Source organism: Cupressus sempervirens, chromosome 5 (assembly GCF_028749045.1).
Source record: "Cupressus sempervirens isolate cs-2001-9-10 chromosome 5, ASM2874904v1, whole genome shotgun sequence".
NCBI lineage: Eukaryota > Viridiplantae > Streptophyta > Pinopsida > Cupressales > Cupressaceae > Cupressus > Cupressus sempervirens.
The window spans coordinates 457,371,601-457,393,626 of record NC_143122.1 but is presented as its reverse complement, the minus strand read 5'-3'; the positions used below and the strand labels follow the sequence as shown (position 1 = coordinate 457,393,626).

Below are 22,026 nucleotides of genomic sequence, written 5' to 3'. Positions count from 1 at the left end.
TTCCAAAAGAAAACTAGAACTCAAAATGAAACCTATTCTAGTGATCCCATATTTACCTCTTGCAAATTTTGAAATGAAACTTTGCTAAATCTGGAAAACCAATGAATTCTACAATATAACATACCCAAATTTTCATTTTCTTTCCCTCCTTATCTCTAATTTTTGAAGAGAACTGCTTGTTGTTGTCTAAATTGACCCTTCCTAAAAAATTCCCCCTTTCCCTTCCTCCGCCTTTTAGATATTTCAGTTCACCTAATGATAGATGAGTTCACTGCAATTTCGGGAGGAGAATGTCACCTTAGATGAAGAGAAATCATGACTAACAAGAGAAGTCATTTCTAATTAACAAAGTTAAAACATCTTTTTTTAATGTTAAAATGAGTTTGTGTCCTTAATATGGGAAATGAATACCTTGATGATATGTGTCCCTATAAAGGCTAACTTGACCTATTTAAGCTAGTGAAAACATTTTATTTAATCATTTTATTCCTCCTACATCAAGATCGACTTGTTTTTATAGTGAACTGAAGGCATGTTTTTATCTTTTGATCTCTCAAAGAATCTCCCTTTTCTTCCTTGGTCCTCTTCTTCATGGGGCAAAATTTGAGCCTGAGGGAGGATTGATTCATCTCACCATCCCTCAAAGAATTATCTTGATTTGTCTCTAAAATTCAATTTCATTCTTCAAATGTTTTTCATCTTCATGGTTGTTCTATGTGAATTATGAGATCATTGATTATCTCCTTCGTTTTCCTCGCGACTTTGAGAGCCAAAACATTTTCTACATTTTCTTAGAATTTTGTGATGATAGCTTTTGCATGTGAGCTTTGGTTTTCTTTCATGTGGATGCTCTATCAAAACATCGCATGGAAGTTTGTTGGGTATAATACATACCCAGAGAGGCTTGCAAAGATGTAGAAATAAAAGTTGTTCATTTACACAACTATTTTATTATCATAAAAAGTGGAGGTCTTATATGTTTATTTATGTATGAGTGGAGGTCTTATATGTTTATTCCTCTTTGAAACACTACAAAAACTTGGGTGTTGTGTTATGTTTTTATCTTGTAGATATAGTGGAGAATCTGTTTCCAAGCTTCCTATTATGGATGTTATCATCACTACAATAGATCTGTTCAAGAAGCCTGCATTGATAACTGCCAATTCAGTTCTTTTTGTTCTTGCACTTGATTATCTAGTAGAAAAATTTGCTTGTTATATCTCAGATGATGGTGCATATCCCATCACTTTCTACTCTCTTGTAGAAACTTTGAGCTTTGCCAAAAAATGGGTATCATTCTGCAAAAAGTTAAAAATAAAGAACATGGCACCCTTTATATATTTTTCCAAAGAAAATGAGTCATTTGATCTTGATTTTGTCTGAGAATGGCAAGATATGGAGGTGATGATTGATCTGGTGGATAATTTCAGTGAAAATTGAAGTGTCTTCAAATCTCTAGATTTTTGTACCATCAAAAAGATCTCAGCGTCCTGATTCCAACACAACTTGAACGGAGCAAAAAGGAGTCCGTTCGTGCAAGTTATGCTCGGTCAAAGTTTTGGTCAACAAGTAGACCAAAGGGCTAGATAAGGGGCGAAATAAAACCATCTCAAAAGTGGTCAACAATAAATTTCAAAATGAAGATCCTGATGAGAGCTTTCCAACAATGTTTGTTTTATCAAAAACGGACTTCATATGTGAAAGTTATGGTCGTTTGAATTTTGGAGGTAAAAATGTCATTTGAAAGTTGATGACATCATCATGACATCATGGTGGCAATTTTAAACCAAAATTAAAAAAGTAAAAAAATAAGATAGTGGTGAGATTCGAACCCTAACCACCTCTTTACCAAAATAAGTCCTTGTTGTTGGACCACGCGTTGTATTCATTATGCAAGTGTTAAATACTCTATTTAAATTAAGAATGCCACCAAAGCTGTTTTAAGGCATGTGCCAGCGGGAGTTGAACATCGAACCGACCGGGTCCTAAAATAGTTAATTGCCACTATGCCACACACACATCTTGAAATTTTTGTGGGTTAAAGCATATTTATCATGTGACTATTGATCGAGCCACCCTTAAAATAGGGATATATTGTTATTTTATTAATAATTAACCCCCAAAATTGTATAAATGCCAAAATATAAAAATGGCAAAGGGGTTATTCAAAGGGGATGTTTTGTTTTATATCCTTAATTGGTTTTGAGCCAATTTAGGAAAATTATTTTGTATAAAAAAGGGGGGTAGGATGTCATTTTGAAGGCAATCAAAGTTGGAGAATTATTGTAATTCTTGAAGGAGACTTGTAGAGAAATTGGTCTTGGTGAAGTTTTGAAAGAATAGAGAGGTCTTGTAAGGAAATTTTTGAGCCATTCTTGTCCGTCGAAGTTTTGTTGCTACCGAAGTGCTCGAAGGAATGGACTTAGTGCATTTGTAATTGATTTTGGAGAATAAACGGATCGGTCTCACTCTATTGGAGCGGACCTAGAGACGTAGTCACGTTTGTGGCAAACTCCGAAATCAAACTTTGTTTGCACTTTCTATCTTCTTTTCTCTCAATTCTATTTCTGACCTTAAGTTTTGATGCATAATTTCATTTATGTATAAATGTATTAAGACTTCCACTAGTTTGATTTTATTTAAGCATTCAATACTACAATTAGTCTAGATCCGTCCATCAGATCAATGATGATGTGATTAAAATACAAAAATCAATAGTTCCTATGTTATTAAATCATCATGCCTACTTAGCATTGTACACTCAAAAGTGTCACACTCTAAACCATTCTATCCAAACGATTCCATGAATTCAGAATGCTTGGATGCCGGCTTAGAGCTCCCTATCCATGGAGTGCAAGAGAGTGTATTTCAAGTTCAAGGGCTCTCGGATGAGCCTTAGAGATACTCTTCTTGCTAGTAAACCATGCAATGGGAGGTTCCAAAGACAAGATGCAAGAATGCAAATGTCTCAAGGAGTTCCTCAAGACTGCAATACAAATGAAAATTAAGTTAGAATGAGATGCAAAGTGGAGCTATGCTAAAACATGTATGAGAGTGTTACAATACCATTATTAAGCTATATGAGATTAAGCTACATGTAAAAATGAAAGCTAAGCTAAGCTAGAATGCCATGATGCCATGGATGAGAGAATGTAGACAAGAAATAGAAATTCTCCACAAAGCTCCAAAGAAACCTATTAGAAAACTTGCAACATAACAATATTCAAAATGAGGATTGGATTGAGGGGGAAAGCTCTCTCCCTTTTAAAGATGTATGGATGGTAGAGATCAAGATGAAGATGGTGGATGATCAACGGTGGAATTCAAAAAGAGGAGTGATCCATGTGCACACACAAGTCAACCAATAGAATATAAGTTGACTTGTCATATAAGACAAAAGTCACAAAGCCTTTTCTTTTAATTTCAAAATAGAAAAAGGACTTTATGTGTTCACTTTAAGTGGGTTAGAAGAATGGGGTCTTTTATTTAATTAAAAGGGGACATGTTCTTTTAATCAAATAATGAACTTAGGATAGCATAGTCAAATTATAGGTTATAATCAAATAAATTGATTATTAGCAATTTGGTCTAGGTAAATGATTAAATTAATTTAGCCAAAATGTTGAAAAGGGGGCTAATACTCTAGATGACCATTTTTAGGTGATTACATTTGCCCCTCTTTGACTAATGCGTGATCGATCTGGGAACACATTATGTCAAAGAAAATAGAAAGCCAAGTAGACAGTGATAGATATAGATATCTGATTTCAAAGAATGAAATGCAGAAATAGATAGCAAGTCCTGAATGCACAGCCTGATAGTGGTAGTACTGAACACTAGGAAAAGATGATGATAGAATTCAAGAAGAATGCTAACACTTAGCAAAGTAGATAGATTGAGAACAAGTGATAAGGTCAAACAAATGCTCCTAAGAAATAGATAGCTATAACAATCAGCAATAGAGTATTTCTGCCCCCTCGGGATCAAAATCGAAATGAGGTAAGAGGAAGCAGAAACTAGCTAGACATGAGAAAATTGAGATATAGCAATGTCTAATATGACAGATAAATGATTAGAACCCAAGAATGACTATAAGAAACTAATAAAATGCCCCAGTTTGACTAGAGTTGACCTTGAAGGATATAGCATAAAAATTAGGTCAAATCTAGTAGAAAGATGATTTAGACATGAAATAGTGAATTGAAGTAGATATGAAGTATGGAAATGATGAAGACATGAAGAAATGAAGATGCCCCAGTGATGATTCAGAGATTAGACCTCAAAAGATCAGCTAACTGCTCAGAAGAAAGTAGGATTTTAAAAGACAATTTTGACCATCAAGATGAACTCGAATTTGGATTTCAATCCCGAAAATGAATCTAGGATGTTGAAATTATTTAAGAGGTAAAAACTTTATATAATGTGATGATAAGATAGAAAAGAGATGAAGTGAAAGATTAAGCAGGTAAAGGACATGAACAAGAAGAAAGTAAAGAAATATATGAAAGGAGTTAGCCGATATGTCTATGAAAAGATGAAGAGAGAGCTCTCCCCATATGCAAGAATGCAAGACTAATCTAGAAAATGAACCTAAAATGCAAGCTAATATGCAAAGTGGTTTACTAGCAAGAAGTGCATAACATTTAGACTCTTAATTTCATCATTGAGCATTTATTAGGGACATCATAAGATCATACAACCATCACTAGTATAACTATGATCGATATTAGATAGGTATGTGGAAATCCAATCTATGCATCAGAGACATGTAATTCAAGATAACTACACGATTAGATTCCCTAAGTTTAATTGAGCAAGATTACACCTGTATCAAGGCATAAGCGCCAGGATAAACCCTGAGTGTGGTCTTGCAAAACAGTCAGGGATGATACATTTGTAAGTCAACGTGTTGAATAGGACCAGCATAAATGCTTACAACACTATAGAAAAACAAAAGTATACCCACAAGCAGAAATTAAGAAAATATGTCCCATGCCCCCAGTCTTCTAGTCAATGACACCCTTGAAAGACTATTAGGGAGGGAACACATGGCAAAGAAATCATCATAGACAGCACACAAAGTAGATAAAGATCAGCATAGCTCAATCGTTTAAGTGTTAAAGTGCGTGTGTGCAAGTCACTTGGCCATTTCTTCAAGACTTGATCCTGATAGTGAGAAATATCGCGACATCGAAGACCGTAGGTAAACTATCTATAAAGTGTTGAAAAACACTTGATGTCAAAGTGGGTAGGGGTAGTGTTGAGAAACACTATTTTGTGAGTTTTCCAAAAAACCCTAATGCACAAGAATACCTCAATAGGCTAAGTAGTTATGCCCCCGAGATGAGGACAAGAAACAATTCCAAGCTAGGAAATGTGTAGCAAAGTGGATGATTGAGACTGATAGACATAGGTGCGAGGGTTTCAAGTAGCGCTTGTTTCCAGGGTTTCACCACTTGACAGATTTTTTTAGGAATTTTTTCAATTTTTTGTATTTTTGATGATACATCAAAGTTCCTATTGCTAGGTTTTCACTAAGATGATATTTTTTCAGGACATTTTCTGATTTTTAGGATTTTTTCAGCATCATATATGATTTTTTGGATTTTTCAGGATCATAGATATATACAAGATAGCTGAGCGACAAGCCTCTAAGTATAGAACTTCTTCAAGTGTAGGATGTTGATAGGCTCCACAAGTTCTTCTCCCTCTGAAGTAGACAACTAGTAAGCACTAGACCCAAATGCTGCTATGATAATGTAAGGACCCAACCAGTTAGGTTCAAATTTCCCTTTCTGCTCTCGATGTGGCTGATTTTTTGGATTCTCCCTAAGCACGAGTTCACCAACCTGGAGCTCACAGGGGTGAACCTTCTTGTTATATTGTGTAGACATGCGCTTCTGATAAGCTCTCATGTGATCAAAAGCAGCCTTGCGACGTTCATCCAGAGTCTCTAATTCTTGTACTCGCATAGCTCTATGATCTTCATCGGTTATTTACCCATGTAAGGAGACGCGCAAAGAAGGTATCTCAACTTTTAATGCAAGAACAGCCTCAGAGCCATAGACTAGAGAAAAGGGTGTAGCCCCTGTAGGAGTACGAATAGAGGTTCTATAGGCCCAAAGTGCCAGATTTATTTGCAAGTGCCAATCTTTCCCAGACTTGTGAACTGTGCAGTGTAGGATTTTCAACAATGTTTTATTAGAGGCCTCAGCTTGGCCATTCCCTTGGGGATAGTAAATGGAGGACCAGTGTTGTTTAATTTGAAACTTTTTGCATAGCTGCTTTAAGTCCTTATTCTTGAACTGCCCTCCATTATCTGTAACAATAGAGGATGGGATACCATATTGGCAAATGATGTGATTCAGTATAAAGAGGGCAACATGTTTGCCTATAGCAGCAAATAATGGTACAGCTTCAACTCATTTATTGAAATACTCTGTTGCTATGATGATGAATTTATGACCGCTAGATGAGCTTGGATGAATCTTTCCTACCAAGTCAAAGGCCCATTGCTGAAATGGCCAATATGTCACAGAAGGGATTAACTCTTGCCCAGGAGCATGTATCAAGTTGCCATGGAGCTGACATTTCTGACAGGACTTTGCATAGCGCACAGCATCAGCTTGCATGGTGGGCCAGTAATAACCTGTCCTAAGCAGTTTTTAGGCAAGTGCAAGGCCATTAGAATGTGCCCCACAAATGCCATCGTGGACTTTGGAAAGTGCCTTCTCAGGCTCTTCTAGCTCTAAACACCTAAGCAACATTCCATCTAGACCCTTCCTATGCAAGTCACCGGAGACCAAAGTGTAGTGTGAGGCATTACGAAGGAGTTGGCATTTTTTGTTGCACGTGAGGGTTTCGAAAATAAACTGATCACGTAGGTAGCAGAAAATAGCCACATAGCGGGAGGAATCATGACCCACAACAGTGTAGATCACCTGGTTATCTGAGGAATCATAGGCTGGATGACGCAATTCTTCCACCAAGAACTCAAATCGTGATTCATGTTCTTGTAATTGGAGGATAGATGTTAAGGTGGCCATAGCATCAGCAGCCTTGTTTTCTGCTCTAGGAATTTGTTGGAATGTTACAAAGGTAAAATAATTCCTTAGAGCATCTATCAACTTTTTATAAGGGATCAACTTGTCATCCTTTGTTTGATATTCATTATTCACTTGGTTCACGACTAGTTTAGAATCCCCATAGATGTGTAGCTCAGTTATTCGCCATTCAAGGGCCATTTTGATCCCATTTGTTAATGCTTCATACTCTGCAATATTGTTTGTACATGGGAACAATAATTTGTAGGACTTTGGGATCGTATAACCATGAGGGGAAACAAACAACACCCTTGCTCCTGCTCCATTCTGTGTATGGGATCCATCAAAAAACATCTTCCATGTTCTGTCAGTAATGTTCATGATCGAGGCATCTGGGAACTCAATTTGTATAGGTGCTACATCTTCAAGTGGGAAGTCAGCCAACTGGTCAGCTATGGCCTATCCTTTGATTGCCTTACGTTCAACATACTGAATGTCAAATTCAGAAAGAATCATCATCCATTTAGCAAGGCGACCAGTAAGTGCATCTTTACTTAATAAATATTTCAAAGGGTCTATCTTGGCAATCAAGTGAACTGTATGGGCCAACATATAATGCCAAACTTTTTGGGAGGCAAAAACTACAGCAAGGCATGCCTTCTCTATACTTGTATAATTTAGTTCATAAGCCACCAAAGTTTGACTGATATAGTATATGGCTCTTTCTTTACCTGTCTCATCACTTTGGGCTAAGAGTGCTCCTAGAGAAGAATTCGTAGTTAAAATGTACAGAATCAAAGGTTTTCCCAGAATGGGTGGCATCAAAACTGGTGGTTTTGCCAAGTAGCCTTTGATTTGATCTAAGCTTTGTTGACAGTCACTGTTCCAAATATGTTTAGATCCTTTATACAAATTTTTATTGAAAGGTTGAGCCTTATCAGCTAATTGAGAGATAAATCTTCTTATGGATTGTAGCCGTCCTTGAAGACCTCTAAGCTAACTGATAGTCTTTGGTGGTGGCATATCCATGATAGCTTGGACCTTTTTAGGGTCAACCTCAATGCCTTTTGCTGAAATGATATAACCTAGCAATTTTCCAGAAGTGACACCAAAGGCACATTTTTTTGGATTCAGCCTAAGTTGGAATTGTTCCATACGGTCCAATATCAAACTAAGGTCTTTGATATGTGTGTCTCATTTCTTTGATTTTTCCAATGTGTCATCAACATAGTCTTCCATGTTTTTATGCATCATATCATGAAAGATGGTTGTCATTGCTCTTTGATATGTAGCGCCAGCATTTTTGAGCCCAAAAGGCATGACATTCCAGCAAAAGGTACCCCATGCACATGTAAAAGCTGTCTTTTCTTGGTTTGTTGGAGCTATCTTTATTTGGTTGTACCCAAAAAATCCATCCATGAGCGAGTACATCTCATAACCCGCAGTCATGTCCACTATCATATCGATGTTTGGTAGTGGAAAATCATCCTTGGGGCATGCTTTATTGAGATCTCTAAAATCAGTACAAACTCGTATGGATTTTTCATGCTTGGAGACAGGTACAATGTTGGAAATCCACTCGGCATAATCAATGGCCCTAATGAAGTTTGCATTCAATAGTTTTTCTAACTCTGTCTTGACCAGTAGGGCCACATGTGGATGCATTTTTCTCAACTTCTATTTGACAGGCTTGACATCTAGTGAGATTGATAAGTGATGCATGATGAGATATGTATCAAGCTCTGGCATGTCAGAGTATGTCCATGCGAAGTTGACCTTCTTGTCTTGAAAGAATTGAGCAAACTGTGTCTTTTCTTCGTCTGACAAAGATTGAGCTACATGGATAATCTGAGGACATTCTTCTGTTCCCAAGTTGATAGGTTGTGTAGGTTCAACGAGAACTAAAGATCTATCCTGGAAATAGCTTGGAAGACTACCAAGTACCTCATCTACAGGTACCTCAAAGAGGTTTTCACCATTAGATACGCCTTTATTTTTACTTTTTTGAGGATTAGACACCGCCACAATGTGGTTTTCGCCATCTAATCGCTTATTTTTCCTTTTAATTTTTTGACTGAGGTACTTGATATCTAATTCTGTCATGTTAACCACAGGTTCGCTAGTGGAAGAATTGACAGGTTCAATTGCATTCAAATAACAAGTGATCTCATAGTCGTTTTGGAAAGATCGTATTTTAGGTCTTTGATTTTGGATAGACCAGTCTATGAGATCTGGGTGAATTAGCGAGAGTGAGGGAGAAGTTTCAATGTGATTGATATGGAAGGAGTCATCTCTGGTGACCTGTGAAGTTGAGCCTATAGAAAATGTTGCAAAGGAGTCTAGCTCAGGAATAGTCCTGGAGGAACTAGCGTGATCCATTGAGACATGTTGTGAGTCAAACTCATCCGACCCCATACTAGACCGTTCGACTACATTGGGTTGGGTTGCATAGGCATGAATGACGTCCACCCCTAGCTCGCAAGATGCATCAGAGAGGCTTTCCCACTCATACTAATGAGAATCTGTACTTTGACCCCTAGCTATGAGATGAGCAATATTCTGCCTAATTCGTCCTCTATTTATGTCCTCAGAAGTAGACCCTTCTTGTTCCTATTGTTGGGAGGTAGAAGTTTCTTCATTATTAGCAACCACTATTTCTTCTCCCCAAAGGAGGGAAGTGAGAGGAACAAAGTCTTCATCTTGTGTAGTAGTAGCAATTATGGGAGAGTCTTCACCCTCCGATTCACTAGACATGAGCAATCTTTGATCACAGGTTGGTATATTATTGTTTAGCCCAAAGCCTAGACCAGCGGTGTCTCGAGCATCACAACCTTGAGTGTGACTTAAAGGTTCAACTAGAGTGTTATTACAACTAGTTAAGGACCCATGGCCCTGGTAGCCCATTTTTGTCAAAAATTTATAGCCTTTTCCATATTTTTTAGGAGAAATAGGAAGTCACTGTAACCTCCTCATCTTCCTCTTCTCTGTAGATCCAGTCCCTAATGGCCTGTTCTTCCTTCTCTACTTCTAGTGGTATGGAAGATTGCACAAAAGTGCCAAAAAGTGTCATAGCAGAAGCAAAAGACTTCTTTGCAATAGTTGGTTTCCCATAGGACCGAGGGGAAATTGGTAAGGCAGCAATAGATTCCAAAGTGTACTCGCCCATACCAAGGCTCATCATTTTCAGTTTTTGTTCACATTCTGTGAAAGATGGTGTTAGCTCATGAGAAGAGCGATTGTGCGTGACTAGCGTTTCATTAGCAGATAATGTGTTGATAGACATAGAGTTGTCGTCGGGGACAACTACTTCAGTACCATTAAAAGGGAACTTAATGCACTGATGGTATGTAGAGGGTACTGCTTGCATATCGTGAATCCATGGCCATCCCAACAACAAGTTGTATGCAAGTGGTATGTCTAAGACTTGGAAAACAACATTCTTCTCAACTGGACCAACTCTGATTGGAAGTACAATTAGACCTTTAGAAGGCCTTTCAACCTCATCATAGGCCTTTATAGTGATCTTGCGCTTAGGATCGATGACAAATTCAGACATGCCCAATTGTTGGATTACATTGAACGAAATGATATTTAACCCTGTACCATTGTCTATCAAGACTCGACAGACGCGGGTACGAAAGATTTGAACTTCGACATGAAGAGCAAGGTTATGGGGATGACTGAGAGCTCGGTCATCTTCTTCAGAAAAGGTGAGATAGTGGGTTGAGGAGATGTGGTTCACCATAGCTTGGAATTGTTCTGCATCAATATCGGTGGGAACATTGGCAGAACGTAAAGCTTTCTCAAGGATATCCCTGTGCAAAGGAGATAACTCTAGCAATTCGAAAATGGAGATTTTTGCTTGTGTGTGTTGTAGTTGGCTAACAAGATCATAGTTGGAGAGCTTGGAAGTAATTGGTTGCTTAGATGATGAAGCATTTTTAGGATCATTAGCAACTTTTAGGACAACCTTAGATTGCCCCCTAGTGACAGCGTTAAGTGGTTCACCCTGAGAAGATGAAGACTCAGCCACTCGAAGTACCACCTTGGGTCTAGTATCAGTATGATCTTGAGGAGTGGATCGTGTCCTTAAGACCACTCTTGGTCGTTCATATTCAGTGTCATAATTTGGCTAGTTGTCATTGTTGGAGCTTGCCATACATATGTATTCAACAGGCTCAAGCATGCTTATAACATTATCAGTGTTAGCGTAAGCATAACTGATTTTGGCGTCATGATTCTTTTTGATAGCTACCCTTGAGGTCTCACCCTTTTCATATTTAGGTAATGGTTTTTGGAAAGCCTTATGATCAGTATTCTTAACAAGGCCATCTGTAACAACTTTTCCAGCTTCGATGAGGTCTTGAATTACATCTTTGAGTTTGAAGCAATTCTCTCTGTTATGTCCTTTACTTTGGTGATAGCTGCAAGTATGATCTTCTCTCCACCATGGAGGTCTAACGGGTGGATCATAAGGACGTGAGTTGTCTGGTAAGGTAACCAATTTGTTTGCAATTAAGGTTTTTAAAACCACTTCATAAGGTTTGACCATAGGTGTGTAAACACGTCGCTTCTTCGCAAATTTAGAGCCTTTGTCAAAGGGTTGTGGTTTTGAACCTTCTTCTTGCTTTGCTGCATAGATGGCATTGGAAAGGTTAAACCCAGGCTCCTTAGTCTTAGGAGTGTCTACTACTCCACCATTGACAACATACTTATTTTTGTTCCAAGGTTTGCCTTTGTCTTTACCGTTTCCATTGTTCACTCTATCCTTGTTTATGGCAATGTCACCTCTTTTGATAGCAACATCCTCAATGCGATATGCACTTTCTACCATGGCGTTGAAGGATGTGAATAACTATTTTCTTAGATCAAAGTATAATTCGGGTACAAGTGTAATGTCAATTTTTTCAGCCTCAGGCACTTGCCGAGGATACCGAGAGTATAAAGATCTCCATCGTTGAAGGTATATTGCAAAAGATTCTCCTGGTTTTTGTTTGATGTTGCATAAGTCTAGCACAGTCACAGGATGTTGAATGTTGTATGAATATTGCTGGATGAAGCATTGCACAAGTTCATCAAATGTTTTAAGAGGAGGACTTAATTTTGTGAACCATTCCATAGCTTGTCCTCTTAGACTTCTAGGAAAAAAACGCATAAGAAAGGTGTCTTCATGCATAAAGTCCATGCTAATAGCATAGAAATGTCTCACATGGTCATGAGGGTCACCATTTCCATCGTATTTGTCATACTTAGGAACCTCTATATCCTTAGGAAATGGCAGCATGTATAGAATCCTATCAAATGGAAGAGCACAAATTGATTCAACAAATGATGTCTTAGGAGGCTCTTTTGAAGTTTGCAGTTGTGCAAATTGTTTCCTTAGTTCCTGTATTTCTTCCCTTAAGATTTCAGCCTCAGTGGGCTCTCATCTTGGAATAATATGTTCAACATTAAAACCTTGAGGGAGTTTCCATCCCCTAGCTGCCATGTATCAGAAGTATTGGTCTCCATTTTCCTCTAAAGCTCTGAGCATTAGTTTTTGGGCGAAGCTATCTTGTTGAAATTTGATCACGTCTTCGCTAGTTACTTCTTCATCACTATCATGATGAGATGGTTTAGGTGAAGGACATACGCCAGCGGTAGCTCTAGGAGTCCTTGGAGGCGTGTGATTACCATCATTGTTCTCAAAAGGATTTCGAGGACAAGTTCCTTTGTATCCTTCATAGCGTGCCTGATTGTCAGTTTCAACTTGTTGATTTTCTCTCTCCCTAGCGTATATAGCCTCCAAAGTCTTTTGGGTTTCACGTGCTTGTTCTTCTAAGCAACGTTTAATTTCATTAGGGTTCACCATAGTGACTATACCACTCGTATCCTGGGGTGTCTCAAAGGGTGTACAAAATGGATTTTCAAAACTATAAAGTGGGTTGTGCCGAACGTTGGCCGTTTGTGTTTGAGAAAATTTGAGATTCTTATCACAAGGTTGTTTGCAAGGACATTTGGACGGTGTTTCCAATTGATTGAAAATGAAAGGCGTGTGGCTACCGTTACCAACTTGATATCTAGTTGTGACCGACATGTAAAGAGTTGTCTTTGTTTAGTAGGACAAGAAAAGCGAGCTGAATTTTAAGCTTTTATGACCAAGACTAGTCACTTGTCAAAATGTGATAGATGGCTTGTCAAATAGTGCTCAAGATCTTACAGCATGGGTGACTCTAGCCGAGCGGACGAGCAAGAGGCTCAATAGCGGATAGCTAGAATAAAATAATAGCTGAATTTTGACAAGTGATTCATCAAGACGTTTCAAGACTTACATTCGACGGACTAAACCCATCTTTTCAACCTAGGACGAATTCTTTACACACTAATACATAGCCAGAATCAAGGGTGACCAGCGTGATGCTCCTTAGACCAAATAAATCCAACTGCAAATTTTGTTTTGACCCAAAATGACTCTAGGCGATACTTTTTCAAAAGGAGGGCGACATAAGTTCAAAAATAGTGTTACGCGACAGAATTTCAACAAGGGTACGACACTTTTTGTCTAAGCGACAGATATTTGAACTGAGTGCGACAGAAATTTACTACTGACATGCGACATAATTTTTGAAAAAAATGTTGTGTGATATTTCTTGTGAAAGCGTGCGACAGAGTGCCAGTTTTGTGCAAAAAACAATCAATTTTTGGTTTGAAGTTCATTTCAATTTGTCAATCAGACAGTTGTTTCAATCAGACAGTGTTTTGTTTCAGTTTGTATCAGTAAGCAGCAAGGTTTGCAAACAGTAAGTGTTGTAACATGTCTCAAAACAATTGATCAAGGGTAAAAACAACCTTGTCAATACGCATTTGGGATATCAGGATGGCCTTCCTAACAACTTTTTATCGAAATGTTTATGTTGCAAGAACGTTAACACTGGCCAAAACATTGAAAACAATAGCCAAGCAATCAACCTTAGAGTCACGGTTCATTACTCAACAACTTGGCCCATGCTTGATGCTCCTTTGCCTCACACCAAGTGGTTTCCCACAAGAGATATTGGCTTTGTCATGGAAGTGCCTTAAGCACAACCAAGGGAACACATATGGTGAGTGTAAATCTTGGGGTGATCTGGGTAGTCCACTAGGATCGATCCTTGCACCAAGAAGTTGAGCGGCTAAAAAAAGGTAGTTACTAACTTAGAGTTTTTAGATCGGGCTTTCATTCATAGTGTTCCTCTTGCTCCCAATTATGGGACACCTCACCTTGCAATGAGTAACCAATCTCGCGATCACAAGAGTACTTTAAGCATTCTTGCCTAGTGATCTCCCTATGGTCAAAATCCCATAAACAATCACACTAGGCGAAGACAAACACTACGTCTACCAAATTTTTGTGTCCTTGGTAGCCTTGATTTTATAGTGGGTTGGAAGAGCCAGGTAATCGGCTTGTCCCCACTTGGGTCGTTCCTCTCAGGTTGTCCAAGAGCAGGCCCTCTAAAGGATTCTAACTACACAAAGTGGATCAACTTTTGAAAGTCAAGATTTCTGGTTCACCACAAGGGTGAAGAGCATACTCTCCTATTCCAATCATTTTCTCCCAAACATGCAAAGAAGATTCAGTTACCCCTTGCTTTTGAAACCAAATGGCAAGTCAAGATTTCTAATTCACCACAAGGGTGAAGAGCATACTCTCCTATTACCAAAAGACTCCAATCACAAGTTTTATGTGCCTATGAAAATAAACAATTAGTCAATGCCACACATGAAAACAAAAAAGCAAGAAATTTTGAGTTTTTATGCTTTGGGTAGCCCTGCAAACAATTGTTAGTAGCCCTTGTGCATTTGAAGCTTTGACATGCGTTCTTTTTATGCAATGTTTTAATTTTTTTTTCATAAGGATGGCAACCTGTAATCACAACTTGTTAGCACCAAAAGTTAGTGTGAAATAACATAAAAATTTACAATAAAAAGTGGTGAGTTGCCTCAAAAATCCAATTTATCTTCCAACCAAGTGCATGCAAAGAAAGTGCAAGTTAATCACAAATGCTCTCATTTTTACTCTTTGATTTTGACCTAGTCAACAAGATTGGACTTGTTTTCTATGATTTAGAATTCAAAAATAGAAATGAAAAGAAGATACCCCTACTAAAAATCAGAGAGCTTTTCAAAAATGTAAGAAATTCAAAAAAATCTCTTCATTTGCTCCCTAGAGATCGATTTTTTCAAAACAAGCCAAATTTATCAAATTGAGTTTTTGATCCTTAATACGACCTCAAAATTCAAAACACAAAGAAAAAACCCCCATTAGAATTCAAAAAAAAAATTGAAAATGTAAGTTTTTTTGAAAAATGCGCTGATTTGCAATCAGAAACATATTTTTATGAAAAATAAAGAAAAAATCATAACTCCCGCAAATCATATCAAAATTCTATGAAAATCATACTGAGACATTTTGAACACATACTTAAGCTGAAAAAAAAAATTCAAAACCAAACTCCAAGTGGTTTAAAAGATATGATCAAATCTTTAAACCAACTAGATTTTTGGCCTTCAAACCAATCTACTTATGGGTTGGCCTTAAAATCCAAGTGATAATTCTACAAAAGCACTTGATTAGATCTAATATGCTGCTGTAAAAAATTAGAGATGAAATATAAAAGAAAATGGAGCTAGAAACTTGATTCAAGCCCCACGGTGGGCACCAAAAATGTACACTTGAAAGTGTCACACTCTAAACCATTCTATCCAAACGATTCCATGAGTTTGGAATGCTTGGATGCCGGCTTAGAGCTCTCTATCCATGGAGTTCAAGAGAGTGTATTTCAAGTTCAAGGGCTCTTGGATGAGCCTTAGAGATACTCTTCTTGCTAGTAAACCATGCAATGGGAGGTTCCAAAGACAAGATGCAAGAATGCAAATGTCTCAAGGAGTTCCTCAAGAATGCAATACAAATGAAAATTAAGCTAGAATGAGATGCAAAGTGGAGCTATGCTAAAACATATATGAGAGTGTTACAATACCATTATTAAGCTATGTGAGATTAAGCTACATATAAAAATGAAAGCTAAGCTAAGCTAGAATGCCATGATGCCATGGATGAGAGAATGTAGACAAGAAATAAAAGTTCTCCACAAAGCTCCAAAGAAACCTATTAGAAAACTTGCAGCATAACAATATTCAAAATGAGAATTGGATTGAGGGGGAAAGCTCTCTCCCTTTTAAAGATGTATGGGCGGCAGAGATCAAGATGAAGATGGTGGATGATCAACGGTGGAATTCAAAAAGAGGAGTGATCCATGTGCACACACAAGTCAACCAATAAAATATAAGTTGACTTGTCATATAAGACAAAAGTCACAAAGCCTTTTCTTTTAATTGCAAAATAGAAAAAGGACTTTATGTGTGCACTTTAAGTGGGTTAGAAGAATGGGTTCTTTTATTTAATTAAAAGGGGACATGTTCTTTTAATCAAATAATGAACTTAGGATAGCATAGTCAAACTATAGGTTATAATCAAATAAATTGATTATTAGCAATTTGGTCTAGGTAAATGATTAAATTAATTTAGCCAAAATGTTGAAAAGGGGGCTAATAGTCTAGATGACCATTTTTAGGTGATTACAAGCATCATTAAATGTTATTTTATAGGATGAGTATGAAGGTTTCAAGAAAAGGATAAGCACAACGTTGACAGAAAAAAAAAAGTTCCACTTGATTTTACTTATTTTCATAGTGTTGATGGTTTTGTATATAAAAGCTTGGATGTTAGAAACCATACAAGTATAGTACAGGTAATAGGGAGAGTATGAAGTTAAAATGATTGTTTATTATGTTTTGCAATATAAACTTTAATCAAGATAGTAAGAGCTTCTCTAGAGGATGAATATCTCACACTATTAATTCTTTATATCTATAGGTTATTCATGAAAACAAAATGGTTCATGACAAGAAAGTTGATGCTCTGCCCCACCTGATATATGTTGCTAGAGAGAAATGCCCCAAGATCAACCATCGTTATAAGGTTAGCGCCATAATTGTCATGGTTACTAGATTTTTGTTATTTATCTTTCTAGAACTTATTTGCAAAGTTTCTAGTATAAATTGTGATTGAAAAAGTTTTCGAATTATTGTTTGGAAATTTAAATAGTAATGTCAACTATGAAGAATAACATGAAATATATAATATTCTACTGTCAACTATGATAGGTTTTGATGGTATTGAAAATATATATTATTTCTTAACATGATTTTTATTGATTTGATGTGGTGTTGGCTCTTCGGAAAATAGTCTTAGCATTGATGACAAATGCTCCTTTCACACTAAATTTGGATAGTGATATGTATGCCAGTGATTGCAAAGCTATACAACATGCTATGTGTTTTTTCCTTGAATGTAAATCAGAGAAAGAATGTGTTTTGGTTCAATTCCCTCAAGTGTTCCGTGGAAGTGTCAAGGATGGTCCCTTTAGAAACCAGTTGAAAATACTCATAGAAGTAAGAAATAATTTACTATCTTTTCTAAACTGATTATTCAAGACCTCTATAGCATTTTTGGCCAAGTTATTACATGATTATAGATGTAAAAATGGAGATGTTGGGTGTATGCAGACTATTGGGAAGAGACCAAATGACTTCAAGGCCCTCTTTATGGAGGAACCAACTGCTTTCACAGAAGAAAAGGCTTGTAGTGGTTGCCACTTGAGATTGATCAACACCATAGGCAAGGAAGTGAAAGGCAAAGACAAGGTAATAGCAAATCTTTGGCATTAAATTGGTTTAGAGATTGAAGTTCAGTATATAGCATAAATTCAAATATTTCACATGAAATAATGATATATATTACTAAATATCTTTTAACATCTGATTGTTCATAATAGAATTGTATATTAACAGTAAATGTTTAATTGTTTTTATATTTAGGTATAATCTTGAAATCTTTGTTGATTTTTTTTTATGTTATTGATTGTTTGTTGTGTACTGATAGCATTGTAAAACTATGGAAGTTCTTTGGAACACTCCTTGGACCTAATTTAAAAACAATAAATTATAATTTCAATCCTATTTTAAGCAAGCTTTCCAGAAGTTACTTTTATAGTTGTACACCACTTTGTTTTCAAGTACATGATGAATATAGCGTCTAATAGATGTTTGAGGCAATTATGATAAGGACTCCTCTTTTTTACTTTCTTTTATTTACTAAGATTTCATTGCACTCAATCCTTTTTTAATTTATTGTTTTTTAAGAAGCTTCATCTGATAATGCATTATTATATTTTATTAAATAAAATCTATTTATAGAAAATGAAACGTGAGGAACAATCATGTTGACATGTGGTTGGAATAGTGATTCATAAAAGGCTTATAAAATTTGTTTTATAAACCTTTTAAATATTCAATCAATAATAGATGTTTCTTAAGCAAAGGTTCTAGATTTTGCATCATCTTGTTCGTGTAAGGCATTGAGAAAAGCATTTGGAGAATCTCATGCCCTAGTTGAAGTAGCTCAGGCTTTACTAAGTGACATTCCATGCAATAGCCATACCCTTCCCTAGTTATAGAGGAAGCTTTGAAGGTTGCTAGTTGTAGCTATGAAACCAAACTGCTTGGGGCAAAGTGGTGGAAGATGCATAAACTTGTTTTTTTTTTCTTAAAAATAATTCGTACTGAAAGATTGTACATCATCTTATATTAATCTTATCAAATTTCCACTATCCATTTTAAATGTAAATTTTTGTTTTTGGATTTGATTGTGTATTTTTTTTAGCATCAATTTTTTGGATCACACTCTGCAATCCATCATCAGGATAAGAGAAAGCAAGAATGGAAAAGTGAAATATGCAAACCAATCCTCTTTTTGTTTTTATTTCCCTTTGGTTGGGCTTGGTTTGTATATTTCACTTTTCAATGCATTCTCTCATCCTGATGATGGATCATGAAGCGTGATCCGAAACATTGATGCTAAAAAAATACACAATCAAATCCAAACACAAAAAGTTACATATCACCTTATCTATTAGATATTTGATGCAACCCACAAAAGTCTTTGATAGCATAGATGCAAACTCACTTTTGACTGGTTGTAGGTGGGATGGATGTATAAATCTACAATTGAGGATGTTATGACAAGATGAAGATTCATAGTCTAGGTTGGCATTCCATTAGTGTCCAACTAGAGGAACCAATTTTCATCAAATGTGTAGCAACCACTAGTCCAGATACCCTTGTTCAGCAGAAGAGATGAGCAACAAGACTACTTGAAATATTTGTAAGAAAACTTTGTCCTTTCATTGGACTCAAAAGAGGCATTAGTTTGAGGCAAAGGATGTTGTATGCTTATTTCTACCTATGGGTTGTTTGGTCAGTACCAGTTATTTGTTATGCCTTACCTCCTGCCATGAGTCTGATATATCATAAATAATTCCTACCTAAGGTTGGTTAAATTTAATTTAATATTAATAACATCTTATATGTCTAAATTGAAACACACTATTAACCTATTAGCCACTAGTCTCATCATATGGTTGTGGCGTGACCAATATATTATGTGTTTTGATTCAGATCATCTTTAGGACAAGATAAGTTTTGAAAAAGTCAATTTTGACTATTTAACAATTAGACCTTAGTGTGTGATGTTTAAGCCACCCATTTGATTCGTTGAGTTGGTGCATCTTTAATCATATTAGTAAATGAGTCACTATGATTTCATATTAACCACCCAAACAAGTCAAATCGTAGAACCCACTACTTAAATTATATCATAAAGATGGGCGATGAACTACTCAAACAAGTCAAATCTTAGAATGTTTTGTTTAAAGTATATCAAAAATATGAACTCATTTTTATTTATAGATTTGCATACCATAATTTTCATTTTTTAACACTAGCTTTACTGCTAATGCAGATTACAGAGGTTTCTTTTCCAATTGCACTAGCACTCTTCCTTTTGGTCTATGGATATCAACTTGTGTATTACATTCTTCTTAGGTTTTTTGTGAGAGAGTGGTGGAATAACCAATTCATTTGGCTCGTTGTGTGCACATCTTCATGGTTCATTGTAATGTTGAAGTGAAGTTGTTGGGATTGTCTAAGACAATATTTGTTGCGACTCCAAAGGGATCAAAGGAAGAAGAGAATGGTGATGAGGGAAAGTTTACATTTGATTCCTCTACATTGTTCATCATACCAACTACAATATTATTATTAATCTTATAATGCCTTGCTTGGAACATTGTTTCAATTGTGGGCAATGTTAGTGAGATCAAAGAGAGGTTATTTGCAAAGTATTTGTGTAGTGTTTGGGTAGTCATAAATCTCTCACTATTTGTGAAAGGATTGGTTAGAAAGGGAAAGAGAGGCATTCCTTGGAGTGTTATCATGAAATCTTGTGCTTTGGTTATTTTCATATACGCTACACTGCCTTAAATCAATGAAGGGTGTTTTTCCTATCTACCAATTTCAGTTATTTAAATTGCATGAATCTTCCTAGAAATATTCTTCTATCACAGAATGATTTATCTTTCATCCTTTCTAGTGAGGAACTCTTCTTCCATTAACAATATCTCTATAGTTTCGTGTTGTTTCTGAATATATATTTGTGGTCCACTAAATTATTTGAATAAGAACAATTAGAAAATGACAATATTTATAATTCAAATTTAATTTGGAGAGGTTCTATGTACTTGATAAGTATCTTGTGTGTGGTAGTTACAATTCATTTTCATTTTCCCCCTTGTGAACATTTCTGCAGTTCCTTTCTCAGTAGTAGACATGCAATATTGTTTTCAATGTTACTTGTGCAAGTCTCTTGTAGGCATTTCTTGATATGCTTGACATGAATTTTCATTTTAAAATATAAATAGCTTATCTTTTTTTTTTGTATCCATGCTAAAATATTTTGCTACTTTCAATATATAAAATGTCAACAGTTTAAAATGTAAATTTGAGATGATAAGTTGGTTTCTTTGAGTATTTTGTTAATTGTGAAGTAATGTCATATGGCTTTTAAGGATTTTTTTTATAACTAACTAACCATATTCCTTTTTGTATTCGATTATAGGGAGGTGACTTCTCAAAGAGAGATGGTAAACACTTTCACTTTACTATTACTTGATTACTTAATAGCTAGGATCTCTTAAGTCTCATGTTAAAACATACTCCTATAAAGTACAATATGATCTAAATCCAAAAACCTTCCCCTTTCCTTATTCTAAATTGGGATGCTTGCATGGATGTTGAATGCAAAGATAATACTCCTATGACTTCAGGTTTAGTGCCCTATTCTACAAAGTACATGTACATGCAATAACTGTAGACAATTTACCTAGAGTTTTGTTAAACTTTTCTAATATCTTTGTTGGGTATGTATGAAGATACCCATGGAGCCCAATGCTTGTAAGAAAACATTTTTTTATTAATGATTCTTGATGTAGTACAAATATAATTGAACTCTTGAGATAACTACCTAATATAAACTGTAGCTATCTTATTATTCTCAAGAATACTACAAGCATTCAATCTATTGGGAATTCAATGTCTAGTTAAAAGCTAAAACTAGATGCATAGCTCTCTGTAGATGCATTGTATCCCTTAATATTATATTATTAATATAAATTATAAATGTAGATCTATACCAAGACATTCATTTTATTTTCTTTAGTTTCTTGCAATGGTATGATATTAATTCCTTTTAGATCAACAACTTTGTATAAAAGCTAGACCAGTCAATGTATACACCATCATGTTATTTAGGAATCATGCTTGAAAAAGATAGTGATAGAAAAACTACTAACGGCAACAAGTGAAGAGGTGTCATAGAGTATTAGGCTCTAGTATGCATCATAGTGAAGAAAACATTGAATAACCTAGGTACGGTAGCATAATTCTCGTAGGTTTTTTCCTACGATTTAAGTCTGATCATCCTCACATGCAGAAAGAATTGGTAACATGCATCTATTGTAATGTCCCCTATAGAATAACTTAAATTATGTCCTCAATCTAAAAGATCTAA

General features: G+C 36.1%; 2 pseudogenes; both read left to right on the top strand.

Moving 5' to 3' along the window:
* The first annotated feature begins 804 nt into the window (after positions 1-804).
* On the top strand, positions 805-17,945 carry LOC149556753 (cellulose synthase-like protein H1; annotated as a pseudogene).
* Positions 17,946-18,320: 375 nt separating this feature from the next.
* On the top strand, positions 18,321-20,441 carry LOC149556752 (putative cellulose synthase-like protein H3; annotated as a pseudogene).
* The last annotated feature ends 1,585 nt before the right edge of the window (positions 20,442-22,026 follow it).